We start from the raw sequence: 16,250 nt of genomic DNA on the forward strand, positions 1-16,250 counted from the left end.
AAAATTCGCCATCTGTATATAAAGCCATAACTCGCCTTCATAAGATTGTAAGCCAGATACACCAGAACCCAGGCACCTGGACTTGGTCCGGTTGGTTTTGGAGTGTATTATCTACCTTTGGATGGAAGGTCCTATCTTTCCTAGGTATTGGCCTTCTCATACTATTCAGTTGCTGTCTATGTCTACAATGTGGACCAGCGATCTGTGGTCTGTGTGCCACATCGTGTATTCCACCACCAAGATTTCATTCGTCACGGAAGAAGAAAGAAGAACAAATGATGTTATATGAACAGATCAATGGATTGATGAAGATTGATATCTCTTAACGGGCAAGTAGGGGACAAGGAGGGAATGTGGAAATATGGATTTTTTCTGATCAGTTATGTCCCCTATCTTGGACCCCAACGGTTTCATGTATGAATCACAAATACATGTATGTTCCCTCCAGTTCCAGTTATGAAGACGCAAACACATGTGCGTCCACCGTCAACATGTCCTCTGTCAGATCCGCCATGAATAGGCCGGATATTCCATTCCTAAGTATGAAAGGCCACCGGCTTTATATGGTTCACTTATGCCATTTTACAGTCCAGGCAAGTAGGCCCTGATTCTGTCATCGAACTCTTCTTGCCTTCTGCCTCTGAAAGCTCCAGTCTGAGCCTGCATTTGTGACCATGAACTTTGTCTCATTCTCTGCGCGGCTCACGAAGCCTGACATCAGCCTGCTGCTTGCCAAAAACTGTATTTCACCTTCGAAATTATCTGCTCCGTTCCCTGCCCGATGCATTCCTGTCTAGCAGTTTAAGTAAACATTCTTCTAGCTACCGAGCAAAGGCTCGGCTTCTCTGTCTTTATGAAAGTAATTCATAGCCCTATTGCTATGGAAGATTTCCCCCCTCGCATCTAGTGTAGACACTTAGACGCTTGTACACGCACTAATGGTCAGTATAGTCAGTATAGAATAAGATTCTACTCGAAGAGACCTCTCTTTTGGATAACTTAGTTCTTTAAACATAGGATGTTAGATATGATTTGGGATTAGGTTGACTTGACCCTCCAGACTTCTGTCGCCACATGTAGAGCTAAATGTCAAGTCCCCTTCACCCCCTAGTTGCACGTCAATCACACGTCATACTGCTGCGCGCGCATCTATGCCAAGTATAATCTTATAGATCCACCTATATATATGACATCATAACCAATTATGTTCCTTTTTACTCCTCATTACGCCCATTTTCGGTTACGCATATGAATTATTATCACCACTATCAATTGTTACGCCTCTTGTATTTGCTCCACTGTAATGCCTATTGTATAAAAGTAATTGATTGTCAATAATGTATGTACTTCACTTCCTGAACCTTCGTGGTGATGGAACTTGGAGCAACCGATTATAATCGACCATTGGAATAAAGCCCATTCCGAACCTCTAATACCACGGATTCTGCCTCTTATTTACTGAGCTATTTTATTATGTTTCTGTATCAAATTAAGTCCCGGTAATTAAATTATTTACCACAACACACTCATTCACACACAGATTACACAAAATGCATTGATCTCATCACATTAGCCCCGACCCCCCCCTTAAATCAGACAGCAGCCGGTGACTTTTTATTGCTTGAACAGCAAGGGCCTGATTCACAAAGGTAAACCTACACTTTTGGATGGGTTTACAATTGTTTGCTATTCACCAAGGGATTTACGAGTAGTATCTTTACGAGTGGGGATTCTCCACAAATAAAATGATATGATTCCTTTTGTGGCATATTTATGAGCCCCTTGCGCTGCACCACTTTTTGTGATGTTCCGGCGGCGCAAATTACAAAATCATATTAATGAGGTCACGCAAAGCCACTTTGCTTGGCTTGGAATGGCCTCATAGATATGAAGTAAGGCAAGGCAATGCAAATAGCTGAGCTGCTTTACTCTGTGCTAGGAAGGGTTTTTGTTGCTTCCCCAGAATTACAAAACCATGTAAAGCTGGTGATGCGCCAAAACCTTACTCCTCACCAGGTGAGGCGCAACAGGGAGAAATAAATTCTCTTAGTTTTTTCCGCTTTCCATTTGCAACACACATGTAAAGAGGAAAAAACCTCCTAGGATTGTTTTTGTGCAGGGAGGTGTCCCTTTCTGCACAAAAACAATACTGCCAACAACACAGGCACCCTTGCACCATGGTGCAGCGGTGCCTGCGTTGGTGCTAGGCTGCCGAAAATGCTCCAGTGGAGAGGGAAAGGACAGGAGTGCACTGTATTGGATAAATACGATGCAATCCTGCCCTTTCACTTTGATGCAGGGCAGTGATGCAAGGTGAATTGCTGCTCTGCACTACGCCAAAACCCCATAAATGAGGCCCGTAGATTATGTGTAAAGATACTACTCATAAATCCCTTTGTGACTAGCAAACAATCATAAACTTACCCAAAAGTGTAAGTTTATCTTTGTAAATCAGACCTCAAGTGACTTTTTCCTGTGCTCCTGGCACTACAGGGGAAGCACAGTGTTCCAGAAGGCAATCGATAATGCAAACATTAACTTTGACACTTCATAAGACTGCTGTGTATCGTGCTCGAGTACAAGAGGTCGATTCCAGCACACAGGTGAGCGAACAAAATCTTTGTTGTTTGTTATTTTTTGGGAATATTTTAAACTATGATTTTGGGACAGTCTTTCACTACCCCCTTAAGTGTCATGCCAAACGTGCTCCTGTTCTACTGGTATCCTGCACTTCGGAGCTATTTCCACAAATGCCTCGTGATTCTGTTAAAACACCATGCAACAGCTTATCAGCCTATCCACAGCTACAGTTTCTGGTAGATAGGGTGTGTGCAGAGAAACGCAATGTGTTCAGTCCTATAAGAGCTCTTCAGAGCCGTGTTCTCAAATCTAGAACAGAGAAAATAGTAGTAGGAAGAAGATATGTTTTCTAGGATTGTGTCTAGTACTTGCATCACTTCGCAACATTCTGTGTCAGAGCTTTAACAGATGAAAATAACTAAATTACAGAATGTTGGTGATCACAAAGTTGAGATTCTATAAAACCCATGTTGAGGATATTCACACACCACGCTGAGAAACTGAGGTCAGGTAGTTTGAGTAATTCACTTGTTTTCCTTCCTTGGTGCAGTCACTAAATCCAGTGAGAACACACCTCACTCTTCTAGGTCCATGTGTACTAACATCAGAGCTTTGAGCATCCCAACTAGCCCTGCTGACAGGAATACTCCCACTTAGACCCTCATTATGAATGTAACTATTCATTCTTTGTCTAAAAATGGGCAAATGGGATTAAAAGTGGTACAGTGTTTCTACACCCGATGGTATAAAGTTTTGGCATTTTTTTTACCAGGTTCAGGTGGCCTAGAGTACTTTTAGCCCTTGTTAACATGCCTAAAATTACATGTTGACACATGGAGATGAGGGCGGAAACTCTGATGACTTCATGTTATTCCCTATTTTATATTGGGCTACCGGGGATCAACTTGTGATCCATTGGTAGCATTGGGACACAATCTTACAGATAACTGGATGTTGCGCACCTTGGAGACTTCCTGGAAGCTTGTGGTTCACAAAGCGAACTCATTTTTATTTAGATAAGAGGACTTTTGATGGACCATATAGTTGTGAATTGGGTGGCTGTGATTATTTCAACCATCAAGCCCTGTTCATGGTAAACTAAACTGGTCAGGTCGAAGAAGAGAACCCATATTTTCAACAGATGGCAGGAACTGCTCCCTGACCTGCTTAGAGGGAGGGGCAAGATGCTGTTGAGGATCGGCACAACTCTTTCAATAGCTCAATTGAAAAACTGTCCACCTTAACTTCTGTTATTCTTTGGAAACTTTAAAAATGGAGCAAGGTTTCCAAGAAACGAGAGAAGGGCAGTTGGTTGCAAATAGTCTACAACCAGAAGTTACCAGAAACACAAAGGAAATGAATGAAAGACTCATAAGTATAGTACAATCATTTGACACGCTTAGTGGCACTGACTATTTGAAAAATACCGCATACATTTTCCAGAACTCAAACTACCTAAATTACAAATCAACTTTACTTTCCTGTCTTGCAATTGTTTAAACAATCTTAATTGGGATAGACCATCTAATTAAACACAACTTTACCGGAGGAAGTCTCCTTTTTTAAATGACAGTAGTTTTTTAGGAACCATCTACTGTTGTTCAATAATATTCCATTGTTAATAATCCCATGCTTATTACCATAAAAAACTTTAAAAGATGTATTTAATGGGAAAATAGAATCAAATCAACAAAACGCTCCAGGAAAGGTTTTTTTTGCAAATAATAAGCTGTGATTTAAAAAAAACATGTATGAACATTGCTTCCAACACGTTTTAAAGAAAAAAAAAATATTACAAAAACATCAAATTCCAAAACATAAACTGAGATGGCATATCTTTTTCAAACTGTATAGGAAATACGGGTTAAAACACAATGCATTCAACAACACAGTTAACATCTGCACTTAACCCCTTCTGTGCTTCGGACGGCCCCCGGTCGTCCGATGCCACGGTGGGCGTGTGCGGAGGATGGCCAGGGGCCGGCCAAACCCCGCCCACTCATTAAAACTCCCGCACAGCGCGAAAATTCACGCAGCGCAGAAGGGGTTAAACACTTCCCCTAGGCTTTCCCTGTAATAAAGGTACCTTAACTTTTAAAGTAATATATTTTAAAAAGGTCTTTCCTACCTCTCCGTCGCAACAGCACCCATTCGTCCATATCCACAGCGGTCCACTAACTCACAAAACAGATATACAATTTAGAAAATGTAAAAAGAAAATGACCACGGCTGGAAGAAATAAGGACTAACATGTCTATTAAAACTAATACAAAGTGTGGGAAGGTTTATTTTTAAATATTAATTTAATATTCAAAAACATTTAAGACATATTTGAACACTAAGAAATACATTTTCAAACCATTATCTATTTTTCCCTGTTTTTAATAATATTTTAGAAAATAATATTTTCTTTGTCCATTAATAGATAATAAAATATATTTTTAAACAAATTAACATTTAACGACATTTATTGTGCTTTTACTATGAAATATAACCAAGAAATTCTTATTATGTATGCATTTATTTTTGTATATTGTTTACAGGTATTTGATATATTTTTATAAAAATGCATAATTTGTGTATGTTTTACTATGAGTTTTAAATAACTAATAATTTAAAATGTCAAACGTTAAAATGTCAAACGTGATAATACTACTAGCTCATATTTATTTAGTCCTCACCCAGGACCTCTATACCTTTTAGATCCTATTTATATTTTTGTTTAAGTATTTTTCCATTTTCTAGTTTTTTTCTTTGGTAGAAATAAATATTTACTATATTAAACTACTCCTCAGACTAGGACCCTATACCCTTTCTTATCACTCTTAAAGATTAAGGGCTTGATTTCGAGTTTGGCGGTGCAAGAGCGGACCGCCATGCCGGCAGGCCGCTCCTGCACTGCCAAACCCATGGGCCCACCGCCCACCAAATTACGAATTTCCTCGTGTCTGGCGGGCTTTTTTGGCAATCCCACATGGGTGCCTCTGAGTATGGGCACCGCAATGGGAACGCCCCCAAAAAATCCTACACGTGCCTGCAAGAACTTGGGGGGCTTGCACACAGGAGGGCACATTTTGTGCCCACCTGCATGCATCCCCATGCAAGTAGGCAACAGGGGGCCCTGCATTTACTTTTTGCAAAAAACTCTTTCTTTTACCCTGCATAGAGAAAATATTTTTCATAGCTGCTTAACCAAGTCCACTAAATCCCTACCAATTTTGGGAGTGTTCTCTGCCTGTTCACAACCTAGAAGGAATTCACTCCTGCCCAGGAGTACATTTCTGATCATTTTAGGATGGGGATAGTTCAGGAATAGATTTGTGAATACTCACTGACAAGCAGATTTGTTAGTGTACACAAACTGACAGGACAACATTCTTTCCCCAAAACACCCACTCCAGGCCCTTAAGTGTAGATTTAATAACATTAAAGTCTTTTCACAAGTGTGAACTCATCTTTTCTGAATATCACATGTGGTTTGAGGTTCATAGGAAAGGTTATTTACTTGTATATAGTAGGCTTACATGGGCAAATATCTTTGTGAATTTGGGCCATATTGTTTTAAATGTCAACTTGCAAAAACAAATGATGATCTCTAGAACCCAGCTCACCGTAGTGCATCTTTTTTAGATACCGCATATAGACAACTTTTGGCTGTCTGTTTCAAGAGCTGCTATGAACAATACCAATGCTTCTAGTGGGCTTTAGGTTAGCCCACTGCTTTCCATTGGTTGGCATTCTTACCAATCTCATTTACTTGCTTCTTATTTGCTAGCTTCCCTTCCTCTTCTTACTTTTGTCTCCACCCAAGAATAATTTCTTAACCATCCTTTTGATGGGATCACTTGCATCCTTCCACAGCTCCACACCACGGAACTACTTTTTTCCATTTGTTTGTATAACTTCCATGGTGTGCATGTGTTTTGTTGCCCTCTCCTCCATTTCTTTTGTGTCCAGCACTCAATATTGTATTGTTCCTTAAGCTTGCCTCCCTGTGCAGCTTTCCCCTAACATCCCCGCTCTCTGTGCTGCCCCCTCGTCCCACTTAAAACTTGTAAATTGCTTTCCTCTACCTCCCCAAGTCCTGCTAGGAACTTTTGTCATTTTATTTAAACAATCCCCCACCCTAATCCTCTGTTGCTCTCCCCTGTTGCTTACTTGAGGACTGGATATGACGTTTGCTGTGTTGAAATGGGCCGCCACGCCAGCGGCCCGCTCCCACACTGCCAAAGTTGACCGCTGCCCACCTGCTAGATTTTGAGTCATTTCGTGGTCTGGCGGGTGGCGCAGGAGTCCTGCGGCGGTGCAGTTCTAAGGCTCATATGTGACTGTGCAGTCCATGCTGTGCAGGAACTGGGGTGCATACAAACAGGAGGGCACACCATGTGCCCCCCTACATGCACCTCCATTCACAGATGCACATGGGGACCTTGTCGGGTCCCCTTACTTTCCTGACCACCACACTTTTCATGGCGGGATCACCGCCATGCAAAGTGTGGAGGTAAGGAAAGTCGCAATATGCTTGGCGGTGCCACAGCTGCACCACCAGCATATCGCTGCTCCGGTCCGACGCTCCACCGCCGAGGGATCGCGGATCCACGGCGGTTGCAAGTTGTCCTATGGCGGCCAGACAACCGTAGTAGTAATACAGTGGTTGGACCACTGGTGCGGCGTGGTAGGTTAGCTACCCCCGGGAGACGCATTATCCTCTTTAGTTCTGACTGGTAATCTGCTAGCTCCGACCGCCAACAAACCTCCGCCCAAGGTTTGACAGTCCAAACTTGTATTTAGGCCCTTAGTTCCCTCTGTTGTTGCTCCCCACAATCTCCTCCCTGTCACATATGTTTTTTGATTTTAGGTTTGTTTTTCTTGGAGGCCCAGGGCGCTCCTTTCTTTGAAAAAAGAGCTTTGATATTTTTGTAACTTACTGCTCCAAGATGGGAGTCCATCATTTTGCAAAAGCAAATTAAATTAACATCAGAACGGTTGTGATGTTATGACGCATACATGCACATGCGTGATGGCCCATGCACATATTTGTCATTATACTTTTTTTAAAGTTTTGATTTTTGATAATGCAGCTGTGCACTAGCATGTAAATATGCCTTTTGGGGGAAATACAGTACAGCATTAGCACAAAGCACAGGCAAAGTCAATAGGTCTGCTGACACAAGTGAAAGGCAAGACCTATTATTTTTCTAGTGCTTGTTGTAATCAAATCTAGTTAGTGCAAGTTTGTACAACTTCTACTACCTTGTTAAGTGATGTTAAAATGGCTGTTGTGGGAAAAATGCTTGTTAATTATGGTATGTTCCTTATTTATCTTATTGTGTTAGACCGAACATGTATGGCTATGTCTTAATCCTAAATTGTATCTAAGTGATTTCTTATTTTTTGAGCTCAGTAAAGATAATATAGAAAAGGTTCCTGACTCCTTCTGTGGCAGAAATCATGCGTCCCATACTGGTGGGTGCAGCGTTGGCCATGTTCGCCGCTTTCACTGTCTATGGTAAGTCAATGAATGCTCCCTCCTCACTGGTCTGATGAGTCTGTCTCTCTAAAAGTGAGGTTTTGGCATATCTAACAGGGATGTCAGCCAGAGTTTTCATTTAGTAAAAACATATTGAAACTGGTTGCAATTGTGGAGTCATAAATATTGTTTAATTTGATAATATATAGATTTGAAGTGATGAATCCTCAACTTCATCCCCCTCTAATGATTCCACATTATTTCAGTTATACCATAAAAACTTTTTCACATATCTCAGTTAAGGGCCTCCATTTTCAAACTGCTCAAACTAATATTAATATTTTGCCATGATAATAAATAGCACATTTCCATGCAGAAATGAAAAGAGAAACATGCAGCCTTTGGGCTTATATGCATAGCATATTCCAAGTATTTCCAACTGACAAAACATGAGAGCTACAAATTAGTCCTAAAAGCTGTATGTAATCTGAAAGCTGTTATTGAATCAGGAATATATATAGTAATGTCACACAAGCAGGGTGACGAACTTTGGAAATTCTGTAATTAAGCTTCCCCAAGGCTGGAATATTTTCGGGGAATTTGCGACCACCTATTATAGCAGCTAGGAAGTACACCAGATAGAAGCTTGTAATTAATTGCATTTGTTCTAGCTCTGCTGCATAAACTCAGGGACAGATTTATCAAAGTGTCACCCAACGCAGCGCTGCAGCCAAAAATACTGCACTGCTTTGTGTGATAGGGAAAGAGCGGTATATCTACAGAGATATGGCAATCTCCATCCCTCTTCAAAGCGCTAATGCAGAATTTTGCTGCTGAGTGCCACGCACAAACCATTGTGCCATTGTGCAACGGTGTGTTTGGTAGTCTAGCAAAGGTTTTGCACTGGAAGGCTCCTCTTCCAGTACAACATACTGTGCCTAGATAAGCTGTAAAACTTGTCCTACTTTGTATGTGTGCTCTACAGTGCATCAGACATGCAGAGTCAGAGTCAGCATTGCGCTGGTTTGAGTTACTTTCATACTACTTTCCTGCCCAAAACAAGTTTTGCACTGGAAGGAAAATTAGTCAAATAAATTATGTACTTGTTTGCATCACTCTTCTGTCGCACACTGTAGGAAGCTTGCTCTATATATGCTATACCAAAGTAAGGTATAGTGCGCACAGAGTCCAGGGAGTTCTCAGACGTATAACAGAGGTTAAATTAGATAAGTTCTAACTGCTGTTTTTGTGGCAATATGGGCGAGCAGTTAGGCTTATCCAGAGGGTGTGTTAAGCATTTGTTATATTCACTCAATCAAGGACTGATTACACACACTCAGAGACCGAACCCAGACCCGTATAAAAAAAGGTATAATAATACGAAAACAGAGCACAGCACCAAAAAAGTTACAACTGACCATCAAAAGTCAGTAATGTATTTAATTTCAAAAGTACATTGTGAATAAAATCAGTCTATATGGAAAGAACATGAAAAAATGTAAATTAGTTTTCAGAAATGTTGATACGTAGTTGTAGTACATAAATAGCCGACACGTGTTTCGTCGATACACGACTTTCTTAAGGCTTAAAAGTTATATCTGTGTGTCGTAAGGTCCACCAAAACAAACTTAGTTCCCCATCGAGGTTTCTGAGTAGTGCTCAAATATCTATACGAATCCATATGCGAAAAAGACCTTCAAGAAATGTCTGTGAGCCGAGAGTTCCACAAAAACGCCCATTTCCCATTCAAGGTATCACAGGAATATTTAGAATATCTGTATAAATCCGTAGGTGCAGATCTAGAGGTGATCATTGGCTAGGTCAAGTGAGCTTAAAGGTCCCCGTTATAGTAGACGGTTAGAAGCCAACGTCGTGGGCTCCTAGAGAGATTATCAGTCTTTCACCGACATCCGTAGAGTGTGGAGTGCAGCTCCCGACGTATAAGATAGGTGCACCTGGCTTCTCGGTTTACGGACATTTCTTTAAGGTCTTTTTCGCATACGGATTTGTATAGATATTTGAGCCCTACTGAGAAACCTTGATCGGGAACTAACAGTTCAACTCTGTAGTCTCCTCTGCTGTGCGACTTCTTCCGGCTTCTTCTTCGTAGGTTGCAGGAATCTGTCTTCTGGGTTCTGAGCTGCCCCCTAAATGCTGTATTTAGGGGCATTTTAGGGGTCTCGGATTAGTAGCCAATGGGCTACTGACCTTAGGATGACTACACCCCTGGTGTGCTCACTCCACGTGGGGGAGCGGGCACAGTCCCTAATTCTGATTGGAGAGTGCCTGCCATCTGCAAGATGGCGGGTACTGAAGACTGGGCTTCCCCTCATCTCCCCCACCTGAGGGGTGGGGTTGACAGAAGTGGGCACACCGTTTGGGCTGTTGTAAGTTTTCCCGCCTGTCTTCCCGCTGAAAAGGAGGTAGACAGGAAAGGGGGCCTGCTCCTGATAGCAGGAGAGGCTGTGGGATAACCTTGCAAAGGCGGCAAGGCCTTTGAGCTCCCCTGTCACAGATGGCACTTCCTGGCCTGAGGGAGGTGTGAACACCTCTGCCCAGGAAAGGCTTTGTTTCTGGGCTCAGGGAGCGAAGGCTCTCACCCCAGGGGTCCCAAAACTTGTCTTGTGGTGGCAGGCCGGTGTTTACCAGTCAGGACACCCACCAGAGGCTGGTTGTTTTTCAAGGAGCATCTCTATAATGTATAATACATCTTATTATGCTGAGAAGTTTGCTACCAAATTTCCCAGAATTCCGTTTAGCGATGATGGTGCTGTGGAGTTCGTAATGACAAACTCCCAGACCATATACTCTTTATGGCTTAACTGCACTCACAATGTCTAAGAAAGGACATAGACACTGTAGGGGTACAGTGCTCGTGCAACTGTACCCTCACCACTGCTATGGTGCACCCAGCTAGAGGGGTGACTTATCTATACCATAGGCTGTAGGTTGCAGGGATGGCACACAGGTATGTGGGCCGTGTCGATGCTTCACTTTTCTCTGCACCAGAACACGCAGCCTGCAATGGCAGTCTGTGTGTGCTAAGGTACAGGACCTCTAAGGGTGGCACGATATGTGCTGCAGCCCTTAGAGGCCTTCCCTGGTCACAGTGCCGTTGGTACCCATGGTATCTTTTACAAGGGACTTACATGTGGCCACAGGGGTGCCAATTGTGGGTACAATTGTACCGTTTTGGTAAAAAAAACACAGGGCCTGGTAACCTGATTGCCAGGGACCCAGGGCACATCAAGTCAAAGTGCATCAGAAATCTGGAAAAAAGTGGGAGGGGTTTCTGCAACAGAAACCCACTTTCCTAAACAGTCCCGATGAACAATGGTAGTAAAACTGGCCCTTATAATCGTCAAGATTTGCATGTATCTCCTTGCAACAAGACCCTGCCAGGCAGAGCAGGTTTAAGACCTAAGAAGAGCTGAGCGAAAATAGATTCATCTCATGACCACCCTCCATGGAACAGGAACATTTGAACCTACTAAGCTACAATGTTGAAGCTCTGGAAAGAATCGCTTCTCATGAAGCGCTTTACCATCTCTCAGAAGCACTGCCTTGCACTCGTGTGGTAGGCTGCCAGGTCCGGCCAAGAAGGTTAGAAAACTGGGAAGCCCAAGCCAAGGTCCTCTGTTAGAAAATCACATTCAACAGTTCTAGGCATCCTAGATTCAATATTGTTGTTTTCTGCATAAGAACGTTCAAGCGACACTGAGCTGGAACCAATCTATTTGGAATTTTGTCAAGTGAAATCTTAATTTTTTTAGCCTTAGAATGATCCTTTTGAATCTGAGCCACATGACTCCCTGAGAATTAGGAGTGAATTTCTGGAAATATTTTAAAAATATTTCAAGACAATACCTTGCCAGGGCTGGCTAAGAGCTCCCTGTCGAGTTCTCTTGGGGACACTGTGATGCCTGTCACCCAATGCACCAGTGAATAATCATGAGACTTCCCATGATAAATTCAAGCTTGAGCGTCTGGTTGGGCTCAGTGTTTTTTGGCACTTTCAAGCCCCTACACCCCATGCAACCCTACCAACAATGTTAAGACGTCAACAGTTCAGACATCTCATTCAAACATGCCCCGGAATTCCAATCATGGTCTCACCACAGTTTACCATGCAATGAACATCTCCCTACCCAATCACAATCTGAGGTCCTCACATTCTTCACCATCCTCCAACTTTGCCTTTCTCCACCCACATCAACTTTCTTCATCTTCACCCTGTAACTGTCTTCAACTAGTCCAACTTCTACCAGACGTTGGACATTTTCCCTTTTGGCTTATCAAAAAAAGCCATATGAACAATCGTACATTTGTTTTCAAAATATTACTCTCACCTTTTAATTTAATGGCACCTTATAGTAATATTCATCACAAAAAATAGGGGACCTAGCATACATGCTCCACTGTTAATTCTCAAAAGAAAAAGGTATGCTGGTCCTAAAGGGGACAAAGGACAAAGAGGAGTAGGTCAGAGAAAAGGAGCACCTACAAGGGGAGTAGTTCCTTTTTGGAAATTAGGCCCTCACACACCATTGCGGGTGTCATGCTTCATCATCGGGCTTGCTCCTCGTCAGGCCGGTGCTGCAATGCCTAACGGGCACCTTCAAGGGGGATCTTTATCAGAGAAGTGCAAGTTAAGGGCCCTTTGTGTAGATTGAGGAAACACAGGTGTCGATGTAGTGGTTAGTCACTTAACAAAGGCTAGGCAAGTTTCAAATCAAATTTTAATCCATGAGTATGCTTGATTTATTAAAAATGTGATGTCACCAGTAGGGCCAATGATCCCTGGTGACTTATAAGGTCACCATGTTTTATGCTGTCAATTAGTCAAGATGTGATATAGGGCAATTCTTCAGGATCCTAAAATGTATAACTAATCTACAGTGTCTGGGACTAAGGATGCAACAAATAGTATACAAACACTAAGTATGCTATGGGCCATATTCTCGAGGAGCTATCGCCGAGTTGACGGCACCTTAGCGCAGCCAAAGTCGCGATAAATTCATCACCCCATTCACAAGCTGGTGCTAACAGCCCATATCACCAGTTTTTCGGCGATAGCATCCGCAAAAAACATCGCCACAGATGACCCCGGCAATTATCTCTAATGAGATGCAGAGTAGGCGTTCCTGAGCAAAAAGCCACGACAACACCACTCCACAACATTCTCAACGACCAGCCACATCACAAAGATCACAAAACATGCAATAAGGAGCGTTAGCAGCAGGAAATTAACACCTGCTCTGACCTGGTGCAAAGTCGGTCAACAACCTGCAACAGACAAGAGAGCACAGCCCAGAGCCAAACATGAAGAGCAACAGATGCACCCGGGCAACTGAAGATGCAGCCCGGAGCCCCAATAGGGCAACAACACCCATTCGCCACCACCCCCAGGACCCCCCCCCGGAGCCTCCTCCACCCAGACCAATACTGAGGCAGCGCAGACAAAGACAGCGACCTGCTGAAAACGCACCAACCTCACAGACCCAACACCTGGGAACGTCATTGCCCATCTCAGGCTCAGAGGACAACCATCCTACGTATCCTGACCACCATTGCCCACAGGCCGATGGTACCAACACAGCGGACAACCAACATCCCTCCGCAGACAAAGCTGCTGTCTGTGCCGCACCTGTTTGCCTCTGGGACCTGCCAACCAACAACCGCCAGAGTCCGAGGAGTCTCACGGCCAGCCACATCCAAGCGCCCCACAACTGTCTTGGATGCCATCATCAGCTTTGTCCACACTACCTATCCTTCCCCCACACTGCGCAGTAACAACTGGAGACCAAGCAAGGCGTCAAAGCCATAGCTGGATTCCCTCACACGTCAGGGGGCAATTGAATGCACACATGTCCTACTGGTGACACTGCACACAATATCTGCAATTGAAAGCACATGCATCCCATCACTATGCAGGCAATAGTGGACCACCTGGGAATCTCCACCAAGCTCTATGCCAACCACCCATTCCGAGTGCATGAGTCCTACATCTTCCGACAGCCCATCATCACCCGGCGCTTCCTGGCTGGCACCTACGTAAATGCACTGCTCGTTGGCAAGTACCAAATGAACACACCACACACCTCAACTCCACAACCATGCAACTCACAACACTGGGAATACACACGTCACAAACTCACATACAACATGCCAAACAAAATACCCACCCACCAGACACAACAGCACTACTCACTCTGGCAACCTGGGCCAGCCATGCACATAAGCCATCAACTGCATGGCACCTCAGCCACAAGATAGGAGCTTGTGGGAAGAGGTGGGGACCAGGCATGTGTGAATGATGCAACTGGCTGATGAATGACAATGTACACAATGCCAAGTGTGGCGTCGAAGCGATGGCCAGACTGCAGTATGCTGACCACACACATCAATGTGGACATACACCACAGGTATATGGAGAGCAGTGGACAGTGAACGCAACCATGCCAGCCCAGCCAGTGGGGAAGATCCCAGACATGTAGCTTGTTATGTCCACCCCTGTAAGAGTGAGCGGAGTGGGCTGGCTCGACGTACGCTGGGCACGCGTAGGGGTGTGAATAAAAAGCACGTAGCTCTGGGCGTGGTCCTCTTCCGGAATGTCCAATGACTCTGCCAGGGTGGCAACCCTCACCCCACCATGAGGCCAACACCGTCGCTGGGAGCGGTGTTGCCTGCGTTCCTGTGCACCTGCTGCACCCCAGGCCGCAGGGCCCCGTACCAGTCCTGCTAGACCCGGCGCACCCAGGCCTCAATGCACACCTGCCGACAGTGGCGTGTGTCAATGAGGGCCCACCATGTGCCGGTGCAAGCTTCAAGCCAGAGTGCCGCAAACCTGGCAGCCTCCTCAGACCATCTCGGCCTCCGTGACTCCGGCCTGCTGTACTCCCTTCTCGTTGAGGTACTCCACCTGCATGCACAGCGGAAAAGTAGGTCAAACATTTGGAACTGAGTCTTGATTACACTATGGCAGAGAACATCAATTATGGCACATTTTATCTCACTATACTCCCATCGATGTGGTGACACCTTAGTCTGTGCATAGCAGTCCATCCACAAGTGTCCGTGCTCCCACGCGGACTACTGCCCTCTGGCCATGCTGCATTTGAGTCGTTCGCACATGTGGGACTGAGTCTTGATTTGTCAATGGCAGAGTACAAATCATTGTACGCAAGGAGAGGTTTAAGAGGATGACACGTTCCAGTCCAGAGGGTAAAAGGATCATCGTTACGGAGGTGATCGAGCACTACCTACACCTGCCCTGGTGTCATTAACTCTGTGCATTGAGATCCAAGGACACGTGGCTGTGGGCCACTGCTGACAGCTGCCTCGGCCTACACTGCGGTCGAGTAGGTCACACAGTTGGAACTGAGTCTTGATTACACTATGCCCGAGAACATCAAGTAGGGCAGATTTAACTCACTATACTCCCTTCGATGTGGTGACACCAAGTCTATGCCTGGCATCCCAACCACACGTGTCTGTGGGCCCTTGATGACTACGCCGTTGGCCTTCACTGCGGTCCAGCAGGCCTCACGCCAATCCAATCCAGTCCATACCCAGCAGGACACGTCATCCTCGCTGACTGAACACCCGCTCGGCTCTGGTGCTTTTGCCTCCGTCAAACACAAGTCACCCCCAAATGTCATGTCAACGTCGTGTGTTAGAGTTCCAGGAGGAGCTCGCTGAACCGCGCTGACCGCTGCCTCAGGCCTCTACTGCGGTCGAGTAGGTCACACACTATTCAAATTCAGTCTTGATTTATTTATGGCTGACTTAATGTCATTGTACAGGCCTCAACGCAGACTGCATCCCCTTTCAGCCCCGGTGCCACTAAGTCTGTACCCCGAGACCCATGGACACTTTCTGGTTGAACTTTGGTGGCGACTAAGTCCATGGACTCGGGGTTTTCATCGCCATCATGTCAGTGATACTAACTTTGTGGCTGAAACTATGCCGTTGGATTCCACTCCTCCATTTACTGCTTCCAGACAGCTTCCACCCTTTGCATCATGCCCTGGAGGACACCTTCCACTGTCCCCCGCAACCCACCACCACATACACCTCGAACATTGATGAGGATCCGCTCAGCTCGTGTGGCCCATCTGACTGCACCGCGGCGGGGTGCCTGTGCTGGCCGCAGTGCACCCGGGGCCACTAACTCTGTGCTGGTCAGGTCCGGGACCCC

At 44.7% G+C, this 16,250-nt stretch overlaps 1 long non-coding RNA gene across 1 annotated transcript in view; it reads left to right on the plus strand.

Annotated features, from left to right (window-relative positions):
• Window positions 1-2,565: 2,565 nt before the first annotated feature.
• The window catches only part of LOC146801698 (uncharacterized), a 61,800-nt gene continuing 48,115 nt past the window's right edge, over window positions 2,566-16,250 (plus strand). Inside the window, exons 1-2 of the long non-coding RNA XR_014967647.1 lie at window positions 2,566-2,603; window positions 7,985-8,089. This is a non-coding gene — a long non-coding RNA (uncharacterized LOC146801698). The remainder of the gene's footprint in view (window positions 2,604-7,984; window positions 8,090-16,250) is intronic.

The sequence above is a fragment of the Triturus cristatus genome, chromosome 8 (genome assembly GCF_964204655.1).
Source record: "Triturus cristatus chromosome 8, aTriCri1.1, whole genome shotgun sequence".
Taxonomy (NCBI): Eukaryota; Metazoa; Chordata; class Amphibia; order Caudata; family Salamandridae; genus Triturus; species Triturus cristatus.